Source organism: Capricornis sumatraensis, chromosome 20 (assembly GCF_032405125.1).
Source record: "Capricornis sumatraensis isolate serow.1 chromosome 20, serow.2, whole genome shotgun sequence".
In the NCBI taxonomy this organism is placed as follows: Eukaryota; Metazoa; Chordata; class Mammalia; order Artiodactyla; family Bovidae; genus Capricornis; species Capricornis sumatraensis.
The window spans coordinates 28146136-28165128 of record NC_091088.1 but is presented as its reverse complement, the minus strand read 5'-3'; the positions used below and the strand labels follow the sequence as shown (position 1 = coordinate 28165128).

The following is an 18993-nucleotide window of genomic DNA, read 5'->3' as shown; positions in this document are numbered from 1 at the left end:
TCCTCATGGTACCTAATGGGCTTCCTTGGCAGCTCAGCTGGTAAAAAATCTGCCTGCAATGCAGGAGACCCTGGTTCAATTCCTAGGTGAGGAAGACCCCCTGGAGAAAGGATAGGCTACCCACCCCAGTATTCTTGGGCTTCCCTGGTGGCTCAGATGGTAAAAAAAAATCTGCCTGCAATGTTGGAGACCTGCGTTCAATCCCTGGGTCGGGGAAGATCCTGTGGAGAAGGGTATGGCAACCCACTCCAGTATTCTTGCCTGGAGAACCCCCATGGACAGAGGAGCCTGGTGGGTTACAGTCCACGGGGTGTAGCCTGCCCTATGGACTTGGACATGACTGAGCCACTGAGCACAGCACAGCATGGTACCTAATATATTAAGTACTCAAGATAGATGTGCTGGAGCGAGTCTGGAGGACGTCTTCCCTGTAAACTCCATGAGGTCAAGGTCCTGTTTCTCCAGTACTCAGCACAGTGGGAGGTAAAAAAGTTTGTTGAATGAAAAGCACTGATCAATGAATAAATCCATCAATGAACCAATGGGCCAGATCATTCCTATAGGGCTAAGATGCTTGATAATTCTGTAGTGGTGTTGAAATCTCTCTTCCAAACTCTACCTCGTTTCTTTCCAGATACTGAAATATCTTTCATTCTCTGCCATCCCTCTGTATCTACTCTGAAACAAAGACTGTCCTACTTTCAGAGAAGCAGAGGTGCCTCGGTGGAGGCTCCTGACAACCTGTCCTCTTCATCAAATTCATTAAGCTCTACCTTCATTAAGCCCCAACCACACAGCACTGTTACACGTGGTAGAAAAAGCCAGAAGGAGCAGTTTCCTGGGGTCTAAGAGCTAATGGATTAAAGGCACCTGACAGGTGTGGGACATGCAGTGTCAGCTCGCCTCTTGAGCCCTTCCCTTTACTTCTCATGCTCTTTGACAATCTGGTTTGCCCTTTTCAAGAAGAAGAAAAGGAGCGTGCAAGCAAAAGGCCCCCTCTCCGAGGTACGCCCTCCAGCCTTCACAAGCCCTGCTGGCTGTTCTAGTTGTCCTGTCTTGCTTTACACATGGACTGCCATAAGGGCAGATTAAAAATCAGATGGTGTCTAATGGGTTGCATCTTCTCTCCCAGTTTTGCAGTCAGAAAGTGAAAGTGAAAGTGAAGTCGCTCAGTCGTGTCTGACTCTGCGACCCTGTGGACTGTAGCCCACCAGGCTCCTCCATCCATGGGATTCTCCAGGTAAGAATACTGGAGTGGGTTGCCATTTCCTTCTCCAGGGGAATCTTCCCGACCCAGGGATCAAACCCAGGTCTCCCGCATTGCAGGCAGACGCTTTAACCTCTGAGTCAGAAGTAGATAGCAAAGCTTGGGGGTGGGGTGGGGGGAGGGCAGTGGAGACAGTGAGAAGGCCTTTTCCAGGTGAAGCGCAATCTTTTTTTTTTTTAATTTTTCTTTATATATTGCCGCCTCAGGTCAGTTGCAGCATGCAGGATCTTCGTTGTGTTGTGCGGGCTTCTCTTCGTTATGGTGCACAGTCTCAGTAGCCCCTCAGTGTGCAGGATCTTCATCCCCTGACCAGGGATTGAACCTGTGTCCCTGACATTGGAAGGCAGACTCTTAACCAGTGGACCACCAGGGGAGTTCCTGAAGCACAGTCTTGATGCATCTAATTTCCCTCGCAGAAAGCACTTCACTGGGAGGCCACTGCAATGAGAGTCCCCTATCTGGATTTTAACCAAATTTTTGCCTCTACAGACCTGCAATGTTCCACGCTTCTACCACTTCTGAAACCCAGTGGCTCTGAAATTACATGATGAGAGGTTCTTCCCAACTCTAGATTCTGATTCTACCAGTGCTTGAAAACATCCTCCGATTGCTTCTGATGATGGGCCGTCTTTCTGGGGCCATGTCTCTGCTTAGACCCTAATTTAACGCAGCTGGAGCCACAATGATGAGGATTTCATTTTTGATGTGTTCACTACTGGAATAAAGATTCCAGTGGCTCTGGAAAAGTATAGCATTATGTTAGGGCAAGTTCACTTTTGTGAGCAAGAATACAATCACAAGTAGGGTAGGTTGTCTTCTCATTAAGTGTACTTTCTAAAATACTAAAAATAACGACAGTCTAGGGCTTTCCTGGTGGCTCAGATGGTAAAGCGTCTGCCTACAATGCGGGAGGCCCGGGTTCGATTCCTGGGTCAGGAAGATCCCCTGGAGAAGGAAATGGCAATCCACTCCAGCACTCTTGCCTGGAAAAGAGCCTGATAGGCTACAGTCCATGGGGTTGCAAAGAGTCAGACACGACTGAGCAACTTCACTTAAGGATAATTGAAAGTTACACACAATACCACCATTCTAAAAAATCTAGCTGGCATTCACACGAATATTTTTACATACTTTTGAACATAACACAGAATCGTTAATTGGCTGCCTTCATTGAATGGTACAAGCATTTTTCCATGTTTCCGTGTTGTCTTCACAAACATTACCTATGTTTTTGCTAGCATAAAAGAGCCTATAAAAACCTAAAACAAACCATCTATTAAACAAGGGACTATAAATATAAATGCCTTGTAATCCAAAAATTTCTAGGCAATAGGAAAAAATAACATCTGAAGTATGTGTAGCTGTGATACAGCAGGAAAAAAATTGAATAAAGGATATATTAGATGATTTTGCCTAAAAGCGTGAGCACTGGACACTATTCCCTAGCTTTAGGAGCTCTGGGAAATTAATCACTTTCTCTTTGCCTTCACTTTTTTATCCCCCAATGAGACACAGAGGGTAGGGTTGGGTGAACTTTAAAATCCTTTCCTGCTCTAAAATTTTATGTCCATGCCTTAAAATAACTCTATTTTGAGGGATACAAGGAACTATAGATGCTTTAATGTACTCGGTAAAGAAGTCGTACGATGGAAATACACTGGATTGCCTCTCGAACACACGCGGCTTCAGGAGTAGGATCCTGGCGGCCATGTTTGTTCAGGGCAGCCTCACAGTCCACCACCCCCAACTTCCTGAGCCAGAGTGGATTATTCCACAACTGGCAGCCATCTTTCAGTCAGTCGTGCGGACAGACATACAGCCGAAGTTGATGTGCCGAAAGAAGGGAGCAAGCAGACACTCAGGGAGATGCGGAAATCAAAGACAGAAACCTCCCCAACTATTCCTAAGATAGGGGTTAATGAGATCTTCTGAATCAGTCACAGAGTTCTACCAAAACAATCGTGTCCCTCATTTCATTGGTATATCTGAACTAGCAAAAAGCACTCAGAGTTAACAATCCTCATTCAGGGTCCTCAGTATTTCTACACATCTACACACCTCCTGGATATTTAAACAGAAAGAAACAAAACAGTATTATTTGTTCCCATCAGTAGAAGAACAGAGGAAATGTGCTTGTAAAAACCCAAACAACATAGAATTGTACTGGAGGAGCTAAAGCTCCATGCATGACCTCTTGCTTAACATAAAGACTACCTGTTAATTATTTCTGACCCCAGAGCTCAACTTCTGTTTGACAGTGTGGGAAATCATGAGAAGGAGCCAGAACTCTCAAAACTTCAGCATTTTCAGAAATGAACCTGTTTTTGAAAGAGCTTGAGAGTTCAGGGCAAAAAGAGACTCTAGGTTTTTAGTTTTGACCCTTGGATCTATCTTTATGACTCAGGGTAACTCTCAATTCATTCTGTCTTCAATGCTGGGGACTTGGATTTCCAGCACCCAGAAATGGGGTCTGGTCTTTTGGTGGGTTTCCCTCCATCCAGCCCTAATGAATGCCCTCTTATAGATGCAGAGATGCTAACAGAGATAGGCACTGTGAAAGCTGGGAACTGAGTCCACCCAGAATATTGGAAACATTAAAGAGCTAAATCTTAGATTAGGACTAATGTGGTAAATTCTGAACACTGAGGGGCAACTGGAGCCTGAAAACAGGATAGACAGCTGAAAACATGAGCTTTCTTTTGTGCTCTGCCTTAACCCACCCATCTATCTGCAGGTCTAATCTATCAGGTATTTAACCATATACCAGAGATATTTCCTTCAGTCCTTGGGGGAAGAAGGCAAGGGGGGAATTGGTTCCATATGAAGCAATGTGGTTTTATTACGCTGCTAAATTAAAGTTTCGCAGCCCCGGATGTGATAACTGTGTTTGTTCATTACACCATCTCCACCACCACCACACCACCACCAAAAATCCCAACTTCAAAAGCAAGAAATTGAAAACGGAAAGAAATGTATTTGACATACATCCAGCACCCAGGGATCTATGTACAACTGAGGCTTGATTTATTTAAGAGGGAAAAAGTGAGGGGAAGGTACAAAGAATCTGACAATTCCAGTTATTTCAGCACAGACGTAAAGAATATGCTTGGGTTTGTCTGCCTCAGAACTTTCCCAGGGTTTCCCGTAAGTGGCAAGAAGCTGCTTTGTTAAAGACCCTGAAAAGCCCTTGAAACACACTGGGCCAATGGTCTACAATTAAGTGTTCTCTAGTGGGCCTCAGCATGACAAACCCTAATGGCTCCAGAGGAGCCCTTAAAACCCACCATGTCAATGAGCTCCCCCAAGCACGGGGATTTAGAGTTATGGATTAGACCTCTTAACCCTTCTCCTCCCCTCAAAATACCTTAAAGACCCTTCCGTCCCAGGGGAGGAGCTGTTAGAGCCAGTGTCTGGTTAAGAGATCTTTGGGAAGTCACGTGATGACATGGTTCCAGTACATCTAATGAAGACTGTGCATTCAGCTGAGACCTCCCCCTTCTTGTTACTGTAAGTCAGACTGAGGGTCAGAACCACAGCGACTCCACCAAAATGAAGAAAAGGCCTCATAGTGGGTCTCATTTTACTTCTGGATGTGAATAGCTATGTAGTCTTGGAAAGACACCTATTTTCTTGGTGCTCTAACTTTTATACCTATCAAGTACTAATTGGCAAGTTATCTTGCAAGTCTGGATTCGGGAATACCTTAAAAGTAGATGATCTGACTAAAGAGAACATCTGTTTTACAGCCAAAATAACAAAATGGACACATCAGTTCCTGTTCCATCAATAAGGTACTTCCTGCTATGTCACTTTGAGAGATAGGTGAGTTCTTTCGGACCATAAGGAAAAAATTGGAATCAGCTCTGCATTTTCTGACCTCAGTGGTTACCGTAACACACAAAAAATGATATTAAGTGAGTGATTCCAAGCTTTGTATATTTAGAAAGTGCTAGCATTAGTTGCACAGGCATGTGACCCCATGGACTGTAGCCCCTCCAGGCTCCTCTGTCCATGGAACTCTCCAGGTGAGAATACTGGAGTGGGTTGCCATTCCCTTCTCCAAAGGATCTTCCCGACCCAGGGATCGAACCTGGGTCTCCTGCATCGCAGGCAGATTCTTTACCATCTGAGCCACCAGGGAAGCCCATATTTAGAAAGGTGATCATATATTATTACTTTGAAAGGGATTTATTCCAATTATGTTTTGCTGGAGACTCAGTGTGCTTTGTCCTCTAAGCAGCCACTAATATAATACATATATTAGACTGAGAACGTGATTTAAGTGCGGCTACAGACATCGGCTTATTATTGGAAATTATTTTAAGCCAATTTATGTGAAAATGTGAACTATAGTTATAAAAAAAAAGTATAGCTCCAGAAGAATTAGAAACTGCAGTGGCTTGAAAGCAAAGCATTAACGACCTTTTTATGATCCTAATATGACTAAAACAGCTCTGTTACCTGGTCTGATGTTCACACCATCCTATTGGTCTCAAAAGCTTGGTTCATTCCCCACCTGTGGCTACGCAGGTTCCAGGGTGAAGTACCATACATAGCACAGCATTTGGGAAACTTAGAGGATAATGACTGTAACAGAGCTGGAAATGATTATGTCCTAATAAAAGCTCCATCCTCCCAGGCAAGGTGAGGTACATTTTTTTTGGAGTGGGGGGGAGGCCCAAATTTTCCATCGCTCTTTCCTTTTTCTTATATAGTCAGGGAATTCTTTTCATTTTAGGCTCATAAAGCTCTTAAGCTCTCATTTTAAGATGGAAAAGCAACGGGATCTTTTATTAGAAGAGTGCTTTCTTCCCTTGTTACACAAACGTCTGCCTTCCCAGAGAGAGGAAAGCCAATATTTATTGTAAAGTCTATTTAAAAAGGTGATTTCACACATACCACCTCTCGGTAACGGGGGAAATAACCACCCTTAATTTTGTTATTTTCCAATTTGTAAATGGCTTCAGAATTTGGCTAGCATGGCTCTGCCCCCTCAAAGTGTCAGGGGGCGTGTGCCACAGACCTTTGACCTTCACCTTTCAGAAGTGACGCTGAGAAGGCTAAGTTGTGGACAGGGCAGCACGAGGCACTGTAAGTGAGACACCTGGAAAGTTGTAAGGACCTCAAAGGCCACCTAAAAAGTCACATAGCCTGGAGCTCACAGGACTTAGATGTTTCTGACGAAAGTGGAATTTTCCCTGTTCTCTGAAATGGGGTGAGTGCAAGTTTCATAAAGACAGTCTTCAACTAGACAACTGTCTGCACTCAATTCAGTCTTTAGCCCGGATCTGTTGGGTTGGCCAATAAACTCATTCAGGTTTTCCCATCACATCTAATGGAAAAACTGGAACAAATTTTTTTGGCCAACCCAGTAGATTCCTAGGTTGAGGCGACAGGTGTGGCAGGAGGTACAGGGTTTTTCTGCTCCGTTTCTCCTCACTCTTCAAATTTGAGGGTGTCACCCCAGAGACTTCCCAGCCCCACAGCCTCGACTTCGTTACTCCATTAGACAGAAAGCAGCCAATTCTTCAGGGATTACAGAGCTCTTGTTCTTCAGAGACAACAGAATCTCGGTAAGCAGCGAAAAAAAAGGCAGTTGGGAATTGACAGGTCATTGGTCAATTTGTCAGTTTCTGAGAACCAAGGTGATATGAGTTTCAACCTAAATAGTAACAAAGAGGGAAAATCTGGCCGTCCACTGGTGGAAGCATCACCAAGCCCTTAATCACAAGCCTCCGTAAGAAGATAGTTTAAGGTGATTACTAACAATGCAATAAAATATCAAAATCATGAAAACATCTGGCAATCTGTTTACTCGCAATTACTGGCTTTGTACTTGAAGTATTCTTATAGCTCAGGCTGCTGAGTTGACATGAAAATTAAAGTAATTCTTTGTAGGACAATTTCATAATTTTCTCAACTAGGAGAATATCAAGGCAGTGCTTCTTTCTTTGCATTGTGGGTCTTATCAATAGCTATTCACGTGGCTGTATCCTTAAAACTTCTCCCTGTGCTTAAGCTAAGTGTTGCCATGTACAATCTGCTCCCTCTAAATGTCTGTTTACTGCTAGGTTTGAAATCAAGAATCACCCTTGACTCTGTCCTCTTCTTCATCTCTGTAAATAATTGGTTATAAAATTCTCTCACCTCGGAAGTCCTTTGAGATTCATATTTCCCTTCTGTATCACTGCTCTGCAGAGTACATGTCCAGATCATGTTATTTCAAGAATCTTGCTTTCTTCCAAATACACCCCTTTAAATAAGAACAACCCAAATCCATGGTACACCTGCCACCAAACTAATCTTTCTAAAATACTAATATCATGTGCATAACGTCACACTTAGCACTGAACACCTTTGACAGCTTCTCAGAACTCAGCTGCCTCTTAGTATCTCCTACGTACTTAGTCTAAGTTTCTGAAACTTTCTATTTTAGCCAGGAAGCCCAACACACCGAACCTGGTTTATACTAGATTCTCTTGACCCTCCTAATTGGAATGACCTCTCTTCACCTGCCTACATATAACCCAACTTGAAAGCCCACGATTCCCCCGAAGTCTGATCAACATGGCTTGAAATGAACCCATCAGTGAACTTGGATCCTGCTAATGAAATGACTAGATTCTGGGTCTGTGAGCCCCACTGGCATCTTCTCAGAGGTCTGTGAGTTTTATCAGAATTTTAAAATTCTATGCCTTTGTGGGATAAGTTGCTTCAATCGTGTCTGACTCTTTGTGACCCTATGGACTATAGGGTTCCTATAGATACCAGGTTCCTCTGTCCATGGGATTTTCCAGGCAAGAATACTGGAGTGGATTGCCATGCCCTTCTCTGGGGGATCTTCCTGACCCAGGGATCAAACCCACGTCTTTTACATCTCCTGCACTGGTAGGTGGGTTCTTTAACAACTAGTTCAGTGATAATCTAAAATAATTATAAGTTACATAGATCAGATTTCTCTTTAGCTGACATTCTGAAATTGAAAACCATCTTTATAGAGTAGTACTTAATATTAGGGAATTTCCCTGGTGGCTCAGATGGTAAAGCATCTGTCTATAATGTGGGAGACCCGGGTTCAATCCCTGGGTTGGGAAGAATCCCTGGAGAAGGAAATGGCAACCCACTCCAGTACTCTTGCCTAGAAAATCCCATGGACAGAGGAGCCTGAGAGTGTCGCAAAGAGTTGGAGACAACTGAGCAACTTCACTTCACTAATATTATGGGGATTCAGAACTAGCATCTGTGAGCTTTGACTATTAGAAGGACCTAAGGATACACTTCTTCTAAGAGAAATCTGTAAATGCCTTTGACAATCATGTGTTGTCATGTGGCATATCTTCCCTAGTGTTATCTTGAACTGCTATTTGAGTCCTTTTTTGCTGTTCAGTTGTCCAGTTGTGTCCGACTCTTTGTGACCCCATGGACTGCGGATCAGCAGGCTTCCCCGTCCTTCACCATCTCCCAGAATTTGCTCAAACTCATGTCCATTGAGTCCATGATGCCATCCAACCATCTTATCCTCTGCCACTCCCTTCGCCTCCTGCCTTCAATCTTTTCCACCATCAGGGTCCTTCATGTTTCTGCCTTATCTTCCCAAATAGATGGCAAACTCTCTGGGGACAGGGATTATGTCTCAGTCTTCTTTCGGTTTTGGATACACCAAATCTAATCCTGCAGAGAGCAAGTGCTTGGTCAAAATTGGTCGTTCTCGTTTTGACTATGAAGGGTTGATCTGGTCAATGGACTCCTTGATGGATTCCCCTCCGATCCATCCACACTGGATGCTAGAGGGGAATAAAACAATGAGGACAGTTTCACCAGCTATCCAACTGAAAATTATGGAAAGGAACTACTCAAGCAGTCCAAATGTAAGTACTTATCTGCATGAGGTGAGCCTTATCTGCACGAGGGCTGCATTATTTGAAAACATTTCCTGTCCAATCACAGGGCTCCTCGATGAAGCTTTTTATACAACAAAGGCTTTCATTATTTCTTTCTTCTAATAAGACAACAAAAATCAAGAGCATTTTGAAGCATTTCTTTCTCATGATCGGTAAGAGCTACTAGAATTTTTTTTAAAGGTGGTGAATCTGAGTTATTGAAGTTTCTGGTAAATCCTTAATCTATGTTAATTGCCTGCTATTCTACAGAGAATCCTAGAAGTACTGTCCGTCTCCCACATGATCAGGGTGGTTCTGTGTGTCATCCCAAAGACTTCATTAGTAGCAGAATGAAGCCAGGAGATGTCAAGGAGATAGGATTAGAAGGAGCAGAGAACCTCAAAATGGGATTTTCCCACTTGAGGACAGAGAGGACTGGAAAATTAATTGGCTCCTATCCAAACACAGTGCATCACTGATGACCTGAAATCTTTTCTCATGCAAGTATGTAGACTTGATATATATGGGTTTACAGAGTGTACTTTATCGTGTTAAGGACTCAGGCAGCAATCGACAGTAGAGGCTAGCACAAATGAAGCCACGGACTAATTTACTAGAAGAAAGAATATTCTTGAGCCAGTGCCTTTCCCATTGTTGTCACCTGCAGACAGGAATGGGATCAACCAGAGAGGACTAGGACACAGGATAGCTGGTGGCATGTGAACTCATCCTGTGGTCCAGTGAGCGTCATTCTTCACTAGAGGAAGAGACTTGTGCGGTTTCACGAAGAGAAAAAGATCAAAGTTGAAAATCGGTTGGATTTTACACTGCAGATGGTGACTGCAGCCATGAAATTAAAAGACGTTTACTCCTTGGAAGGAAAGTTATGACCAACCTAGATAGTATATTCAAAAGCAAAGACATTATTTTGCCAACAAAGGTCCATCTAGTCAAGGCTATGGTTTTTCCAGTGGTCATGTATGGATGTGAGAATTGGACTGTGAAGAAGGCTGAGCGTCAAAGAATTGATGCTTTTGAACTGTGCTGTTGGAGAAGACTCTTGAGAGTCCCTTGGACTGCAAGGAGATCCAGCCAGTCCATTCTAAAGGAGATCAGTCCTGGGTGTTCTTTGGAAGGAATGATGCTGTAGCTGAAACTCCAGTACTTTGGCCACCTCATGCGAAGAGTTGACTCATTGGAAAAGACTCTGATGCTGGGAGGGATTGGGGGCAGGAGGAGAAGGGGACAACAGAGGATGAGATGGCTGGATGGCATCACCGACTCGATGGACGTGAGTCTGAGTGAACTCCGGGAGTTGGTGATGGACAGGGAGGCCTGGCATGCTGCAATTCATGGGGTCACAAAGAGTTGGACATGACTGAGCGACTGAACTGAACTGAATTGAACAGATAAATACATAAGTAAATTCGGACACATATTACTTCTTCAAAGATCACTGTAAAGAATGTGCGAGGACTAGCGAAGAAAGTAGGCAGTTAAAGGAACCAAAAATGAACTTCTTGCAAAACAGCCTGCCCTATGCCCATCTCAACTAACAAAAGGGGACAGGGAAGGTAGTTTTAGGAAGAAAATGACTAAGTCATGGCAAGTAAGGGAGCTTCTCTTCCTCTGGGAACTGTTCTTTGTTCAAGTGTTACTGTACATTCAGCATGAAAGTTAATTAACACACAGAACACTGCTGCCTGGAACACCTTACGCAACTACGTAATTATGTGTATGCTTAGTCGTTCAGTCGTGTCTGACTCATTGCGACCCCATGGACTGTAGCCTGCCTGACTCCTCTGTCCAAGAGGATTCTCCAGTCAAGAATATCAAAGTGGGTTGCCATACCCTCCTCCAGGGGTTCTTTCCAACCCAGGGATCAAACCCAGATCTCCAACATTGCAGGCAGATTCTTTCCCATCTGAGCCACCAGGGAAGCCCAAGAATTCTGGAGGGGGTAGCCTGTCCCTTCTCCAGCAGATCTTCCCAATCCAGGAATCAAACCCGGGTCTCCTGCATTGCAGGCAGATTCTTTACTAGCTGAGCTACCAGGGAGGCAACTGCATAATTATACCTGGAGTCTAATTAGGTGACACCCCACTCTTCCTTGTCTCAGTCATCTCTCAAAGTGTGACTAGCGTTCATTTAGGAAGCCTTGTGACACACCTGTGAAATTGAAAAGTTGTCACTTTCAACATGTTGCATACATTAACAGCGTAAATGAGCTTTGCCCATGTGCCTTTCATGTAGAAACTGAAACCTTGAGAGTTTCATCTTCCCGGATGCCTTTAGATTTTCTTCTGGTGTTTCATAGATTCCAGAACAGCATGTCAGGAGAATTCCATTTTACTCAGGCCATCAATCATTGGTATTTGTATTGTTATTTATTTAACTTTCATAGGATGAATTAATATTGTTATATTAACTCAGTGTTGATGGAATTCTGGGAAATTAAAAATTTTTTCCCTTAGACTTTTCTGGAATTTCCCAAATGCTTTACAAGGAAATATCTTTATATTTATCTTTATAAAAATATATACATCTATATAAATATATGTATTTATATATAGATGATGCTGTTAAAGTGCTGCACTCAACATGGCAGCAAATTTGGAAAACTCAGCAGGGCTCACAGGACTGTAAAAGGGTAGGTTTTCATTCCAATCCCAAAGAAGGACAATGCCAAAGAATGTTCAAACTACTGTACAATTGGGCTCATTTCTCATGCTAGCAATATAAAGCTCAAAATCCTCCAAGCCAGGCTTCAACAGTACATGAACCAAGAACTGGTTCAACAGTACATGATCCAGAAGTACAAGCTGGATGTAGAAAAGGCAGAGGGACCAGAGATCACATCGCTAACATCTGTTGGATCATCGAAAAAGCAAAAGAATTCCAGAAAAACATCTATTTCTGCGTCATTGACTATGCTAAAGCCTTTGTGCATTATAATAAACTGTGGAAAATCCTTAAAGAGATGGGAATATCAGACCACCTTACCTGCCTCCTGAGAAACCTGTTTGCAGGTCAAGAAGCAAGAGTTAGAACCAGACAGGAACAAAAGACTAGCTCAAAATTGGGAAAGGAGTACATCAAGGCTGTATATTTTCACCCTGCTTATTTAACTTATATGCAGAGCAAACGACGTGAAATGCTGGGCTGGATGAATCACAAGCTGGACTCAAGATCGCCGGGAGAAATACCAATAACCTCAGATATGCAGATGACACCACCCTTCTGACAGAAAGTGAAGAGGAACTAAAGAGCCTCTTAATGAAGGTGAAAGAGGAGAGCGAAAAAGCTGGCTTAAAACTCAACATTCAAAAAACTAAGATCATGGTATCCAGTCCCACCACTTTATAGCAAATAAAAAGAGGAGAAAAAGAAAACAGTGGCAGATTTTATTTTCACGGGCTACAAAATCACTGTGACTGCATGATAACTGCAGCCCTGAAATTAAAAGACATTTACTCTTTGGAAGAAAAGCTATGACAAACCTAGACAGCGAATGAAAAAGCAGAGACATCACTTTGCGACATGAGTCCATCTAGTCAAAGCTATGGTTTTTCCAGTAGTCATATATGGATGTGAGAGTTGGCCCATAAAGAAGACTGAGCACCGAAAAACTGATGCTTTCCAACTGTGGTGCTGGAGAAGACTCTTGAGAATCCCTTGGACAGCAAGGAGATCAGGTGGCCAAAGTATTGCAGCTTCAGCTTCAGTAATATACACAGTGTAACTTACTACTTTGGGATTTTATTTCAGAACTTAAAACATTGTGTACAACAAAATACTAATCTACAACGAAAGCTTTCATTTATACTATCAAATTGAAAAAAAAAATGTACAAGCTATGCTAAACTGCCCCCAAGTATGTACAACTCAGTCACATAGGGTACAGATTTTAGTGACACATGACGTGACAAGAGTTGTAATCAATAAAGGTTAACAACAGATTAAGTTCAGTTGCTCAGTTGTGTACAACTCTTTGTGACCCCATGGACTGCAGCACACTAGGCTTCCCTGTCCATCACCAACTCCTAGAGCTTACTCAAACTCATGTCCATCGGGTTGGTGATGCCATCCAAGCATCTCATCCTCTGTCATCCCCTTCTCCTCCTGCCCTCAATCTTTCCCAGAATCAGGGTCTTTTCAAATGAGTCAGTTCTTCGCATAAGGTGGCTAAAGTACTGGCATTTCAGCTTCAGCATCATTCCTTCCAATGAATATTCAGGACTGATTTCCTTTAGGATTGAGTGGTTGGATCTCCTTGCAGTCCAAGGGACTCTCAAGGGTCTTCTCCAACATCATAGTTCAAAAGCATCAATTCTTTGGCGCTCAGCCTTCTTCACAGTCCAATTCTCACATCCATACATGACTACTAGAAAAACCATAGCTTTGACTAGATGGACCTTTGTTGGCAAAGTAATGTCTCTGCTTTTCAATATGCTGTCTAGGGTGGTCATAACTTTCCTTCCAAAGAGCAAGCATCTTTTAATTTCAAGGCTGCAGTCACCATCTGCAGTGATTTTGGAGCCCCCCAAAATAAATTCTGTCACTGTTTCCATTGTTTCCCCATCTATTTCCCATGAGGTGATGGGAGCAGATGCCATGATCTTAGTTTTCTGAATGTTGAGCTTTAAGCCAACTTTTTAGTCTCCTCTTTTACTTTCATCAAGAGGCTCTTTAGTTCTTCACTTTCTGCCATAAGGGTGGTGTCATCTGCATATCTGAGGTTATTGATATTTCTCCCAGCAACCTTGATTCCGGCTTGTGCTTCTTCCAGCCCAGCATTTCGCATAATGTACCCTGCATATAAGTTAAATAAGCAGGGTGACTATATACAGCCTTGACGTACTCCTTTCCCAATTTGGAACCACTCTGTTGTTCCATGTCCACTTCTACCTGTTGCTTCTTGACCTGCAAACAGATTTCTCAGGAGGCAGGTCAGGTGGTCTGGTATTTGCATCTCTTTAAGAATTTTCCACAGTTTGCTGTGATCCACACAGTCAAAGGCTTTGGCATAGTCAATAAAGCAGAAATAGATGTTTTTCTGGAACTCTCTTGCTTTTTCAATGATCCAGCAGATGTTGGCAATTTGATCTCTGGTTCCTCTGCCTTTTCTAAATCCAGCTTGAACATCTGGAAGTTCACGGTTCACATACTGTTGAAGCTTGGCTTGGGGAGACTTTTGAGCATTACTTTGCTACCATGTGAGATGAGCACAACTGTGTGGTAGTTTGAACATTCTTTGGCATTGCCTTTCTTTGGGATTGGAATGAAACTGACCTTTTCCAGTTCATGGCCACTGCTGAGTTTTCCAAATTTGCTGCCATATTGAGTGCAACACTTTCACAGCATCATCTTTTAGGATCTGAACAACAGATTATGTTTCTGTCTATCATTTCTAAGTGATATCATAAATTATCCAGGAGATTTGTCACTTGGGCTTGGCCCACCTTTGTTCTCAGGTGAAAATGACAGAGGTAATGCCATGTTCCTGAAACTCTTGATGCCATGAACAGGAAGTTTACAGGAGCTGAATACCTCCTAAGGTATTCTGAAAATTGGTGGGAGGGGAAGAAGGATTGGGGGAAGTGAGAAGCAGAAGTTAATTATCTGTAATGCCTGGGTCCACTGCTTAGGCTCAGCCACACTACCTAAATGGTGGGCCAAGCCAAAGGGATCAGAAACAAGTCTAGTATTGCCAAGTTCACACTCTGCCTGAAGCGACTGTCAACTAATGATAGATTAGACAAATCTGATTGCTCTATCAAAACATTCATCTCAAATCTTGATTAGCAAGCCCATTGAATTATGATTAATTCACAAGGGTGCTGCTGACAGATAAGACATTTTATCTGACAATGTGTACCAGTTGCTTTGCCTGAAGCAAAAGAAAAAGCAACACAAAACAAAACATAAACTCCTGAAGTTGCTAGGAAAATAAACAGTATCGAGTACAGAACATTGAGAAGGATAATGAGGCTCCATGCACCTTTTAATTTACTAAAGAGCTTGTTTGTGAGAATCCAGCCCTGATAACAAAACAAGAGGGATTAAGGGAAAGACATATACTGGGAACAATAAATTGCAAACAAGAGAACCCCAGGGCGCCCTCTTGCCTTTTGAGCAAGCAATGTGTAAGAGCTGGGTACTGGGGTTGCTGGAGGAGGTGTCATCCTCAGTTTGGTAACATCCCAGTTATTCAAGGTCCCTATAGTCAAAGCTTTTGAACTGTGGTATTGGAGAAGACTCTTGAGAGTCCCTTGGACTGCAAGGAGATCCAACCAGTCCATCCTAAAGAAGATCAGTCCTGGGTGTTCATTGGTAGGAGTGATGTTGAAGCTGAAACTCCAATACTTTGGCCACCTGATGCGAAGAGCTGACTCATTTGAAACGACCCTGATGCTGGGAAAGATTGAAGGCAGGAGGAGAGGGGGACGACAGAGGATGAGATGGTTGGATGGCATCACCGACTCAATGGACATGGGTTTGGGTGGACTCTGAGAGTTGGTGATGGACAGGGAGACCTGGCGTGCTGTGGTTCATGGGGTCGCAAAGAGTCAGACATGACTGAGCAACTGAACTGAACTAAGAGTCAAAGCTACAGTTTTTCCAGTAGTCACGTATGGATGTTAGAGTTGGACCATAAATAAGGCTGAGCGCCAAAGAATTGATGCTTTCAAACTGCGGTGCTGCAGAAAACTCTTGAGAGTCCCTTGGACAGCAAGGAGATCAAACCAGTCAATCCTAAAGGAAATCAACCCTGAATATTCATTGGAAGAACTGATGCTGAAACGGAAGCTCTAATACTTTGGCCCCCTGATGCGAACAGCCAACTCATTGGAAAAGACCCTGATGCTGGAAAAGATTGAGGGCAGGGGAAGAATGGGGTGACAGAGCATGAGACGGTTGGATGGCATCAGGGACTCAATGGACATGGGTTTGAGCAAACTCACGTGAAGGACAGGGAAGGATAGTGAAGGACAGGGAAGCCTGGTGTGCTGCAGTCCATGGGGTCACACAGAGTCGGACACAACTTAGCAACTGAACAACAGTTCCTCAGGCCAGAACCACAGCAGAACTGGCCTTCCTTTTTCAATGTTACCCTCCAATCATTTTTGTCTCTGGGATGAACGTGTCGGCACATAGAAATATTCAGCAGATCTAAACTCCTGGAATTGTCAGAAGGTGGTTGCTAATTTTTGTCACTGTTAGGGATTGAAAGAGCTGGGAAAGGACTAGTACACTTTTGTTCTTCGTTTTCTTAAGAAAAGGGATTACAAAGAGTCTTTTAAAATATTTTTCTTTCTTTTCCTTTTGGCTTTGTTGGAGGCAAGGAAACCTTCAATATGATATGTATGAAAGCCTGAGTTTAGTACTTAAAGACTAAATGACTCCAGAAAAACTACCACTGCATCTCTCGTTCCCTTATCAAGCCAGTTCATCCCAAGTCCAAACCTAAGCATTATCAATCAGCCTCTGTCCTTTCAGGTCTTTGTCGATTCCCCAAATTTGGCTGCAGTTGTTGGGGGAAGGGAGGTACACAGTAAGGGGATGTTAAGTACTCAAAATCTCATGTAATTTTAGACGGTATCATTATCTTATCCCGACCTTATGATTTTTTCCAAAAGCCTAACGTCCTATAATCACGTTTCTCTTTAGCTAGTATTAACCTTTCGGTGACTTCTCTCTTTTCTCTCTCTCTCTCATAACTACTCTCTGCTAATCAATTGTGCACTGCAGATGGGGGTCAAGGAAACCTACTTCCTCCTTTGATAGCCTCCAATGTTTCTACTCTTGGGGATAAAAGTGCTTTAAATGGAGTTATATTCTAGGAAAATCAATATATGATTACTGCAAAGATTTGTATTGATTGTCCTGTTGCATTGCAAAAAGGCTTAAAGAAAAATGGCAGGGCACATTTGCCTTCAATTTCTACTCCACCGAGTTTGTTGTAAATGTTTGGGGCAAGAAGAAAATGTTGGAACTTTATTTGATGAACTAAAGTTTTCATCATTCAATCCACTCTCTTCTCTCTCTACCTGAGAAAATGCTTCATTATAACTCTCCTGGCTTCTTGTCTATATTAGTGGTGTGACATCAGGGACTCCTAGGAGAGAGCTGAAGAGTATCTACTCCCCACAAGGGGACTGTATCAGAAATTGCTGGCTCCCTTCCTGCATCCATCCTCCTTTTCTCCCTCCGTTACTGAAACCTGCTTTTGTTGGGAGTCACATTGTACTCTGCTGAAAAATATTTCTGTTTCCTTTATCGACAGGTGTGATGAAGTTTTGACTAATGGAATCTAGAGGGAGATTGTTGTGTGCTAAGGAGGAGAAGGGGACGACAGAGGACGAGATGGTTGGATGGCTTCACCAACTCAATGGACATAAGTTTGAACAAAGCTCCGGGAGATGGTGAAGGACAGGGAAGCCTGGTGTGCTGCAGTCTATGGGGTTGCAAAGAGTTGGACCCGACTGAGTGACTGAACAACAAAGTCGCTTCCATCGTGTCCGATTCTTTGCGACCCTATGGATGGTAGGCTCCTCTGTCCATGGAATTCTCCAGGCAAGAATACTGGAGTGGGTTATCGTGCCCTCTTGCAGGGGATCTTCTCAACCCAGGGATGGAACCTGAGTTTCTTAACACCTCCTGCATTCGTAGGCAGGTTCTTTGCCACTAGGTAAGGGCTCCCGGGGAAGTTCCTTAAAAGGGAGAGTAAGTAGAGGGGTGACTCCATTGTCAGGCACATTTACCTTCCCCTCTTTCTTCTTCCTTCCAACCTGGAATGTAGATGAGATGTTAAGAGCTGGAGCAGTTCTACTGTGATCATGCAGTAAACCTTAAGATAGAAGCCATGTCAAAAGTCTGACAGAGCAGAAAGACCGAAGGAGCTCTGAACATTGGTAATGTTGTGAAGCGTCCATAAGGGCCCTAGTCTTTGTGGATTCCTCTCACATGAAGGAAATATAAATCTCCATACGGCTGAAGACACTGTCTTTCAGATCTTCAATATTTATAGCCAAACATGAAATATTTCTCTTACAAAATACCTGATTATGTGGGTCCTCAATGTCATAATGACTAATAAAAATGAGTTACGTTTGTCTCTAATGTCATAGGCAATAGCTACTGGGTGGTCCAAATACTTCATGATGCCCATGATCATTTCGCTGCTTTTCTAATCATTAATGTGCAGGAATTACTATAGTAATACAATCTTAAAAGTTCAGTAAATATTTGTTATTTTCAGCTGTGCAGTCTCCATTTCTTTTTCTTATAACTCCTTCTAGTAACAGGACTCTAATTTTCTTTCAGGAAATTGTTTCCCCCAGTAGTGGGACTTAGCGGGACTGCCCTCAGGGTGATTGGGCCTCCCCCAGCCAAGAACCAGGCACAAGATTAGGGCTGGGTCATATTACCTTTTTGTTTGCTTGTTTAAAGACTGCAAATTTGTTTCTCTCTAATTTTATTTATTTATTTTTGGCTGTGCTGGGCTTTTCTCTAGCTGAGGCGAGCTGGGGGGGTCTACTCTCTAGCTGCAGTGCGAGGGCGTCTCATTGCAGGGGCTTCTCTTGTTGTGGAGTGCAGGCTCTAGGGCATGCAGGCACCAGCAGTCGCGGCCCATGGGCTCAGTAGCTGTGGCACGCAAGCTTAGTTGCTCCACGCATGTGGGATCTTCCCGGACCAGGGATCGAACCCACGTCTCCTGCATTGGCAGGTGCATTCTTTACCACTGAGCCACCAGGGAAGCCCTGGGCCCCATCAGATTTTGATTCTTGAGTGGAGCAGAGCTTATTCCCTCTTATTATTGAGTGTACACACTTCCCTGCTGCC

The 18993-nt window shown here is 43.3% G+C and overlaps 1 protein-coding gene and 1 non-coding gene across 2 annotated transcripts in view; one reads left to right on the top strand and one right to left on the bottom strand.

Annotated features, from left to right (window-relative positions):
• FTO (FTO alpha-ketoglutarate dependent dioxygenase) overlaps positions 1 to 18993 on the bottom strand; it is a 427008-nt gene that overhangs the window by 77114 nt on the left and 330901 nt on the right. The window lies entirely within an intron of this gene.
• Positions 2135 to 2207, top strand: TRNAC-ACA (transfer RNA cysteine (anticodon ACA)). The gene has a single exon. It is a non-coding gene; the product is annotated as a tRNA-Cys (tRNA).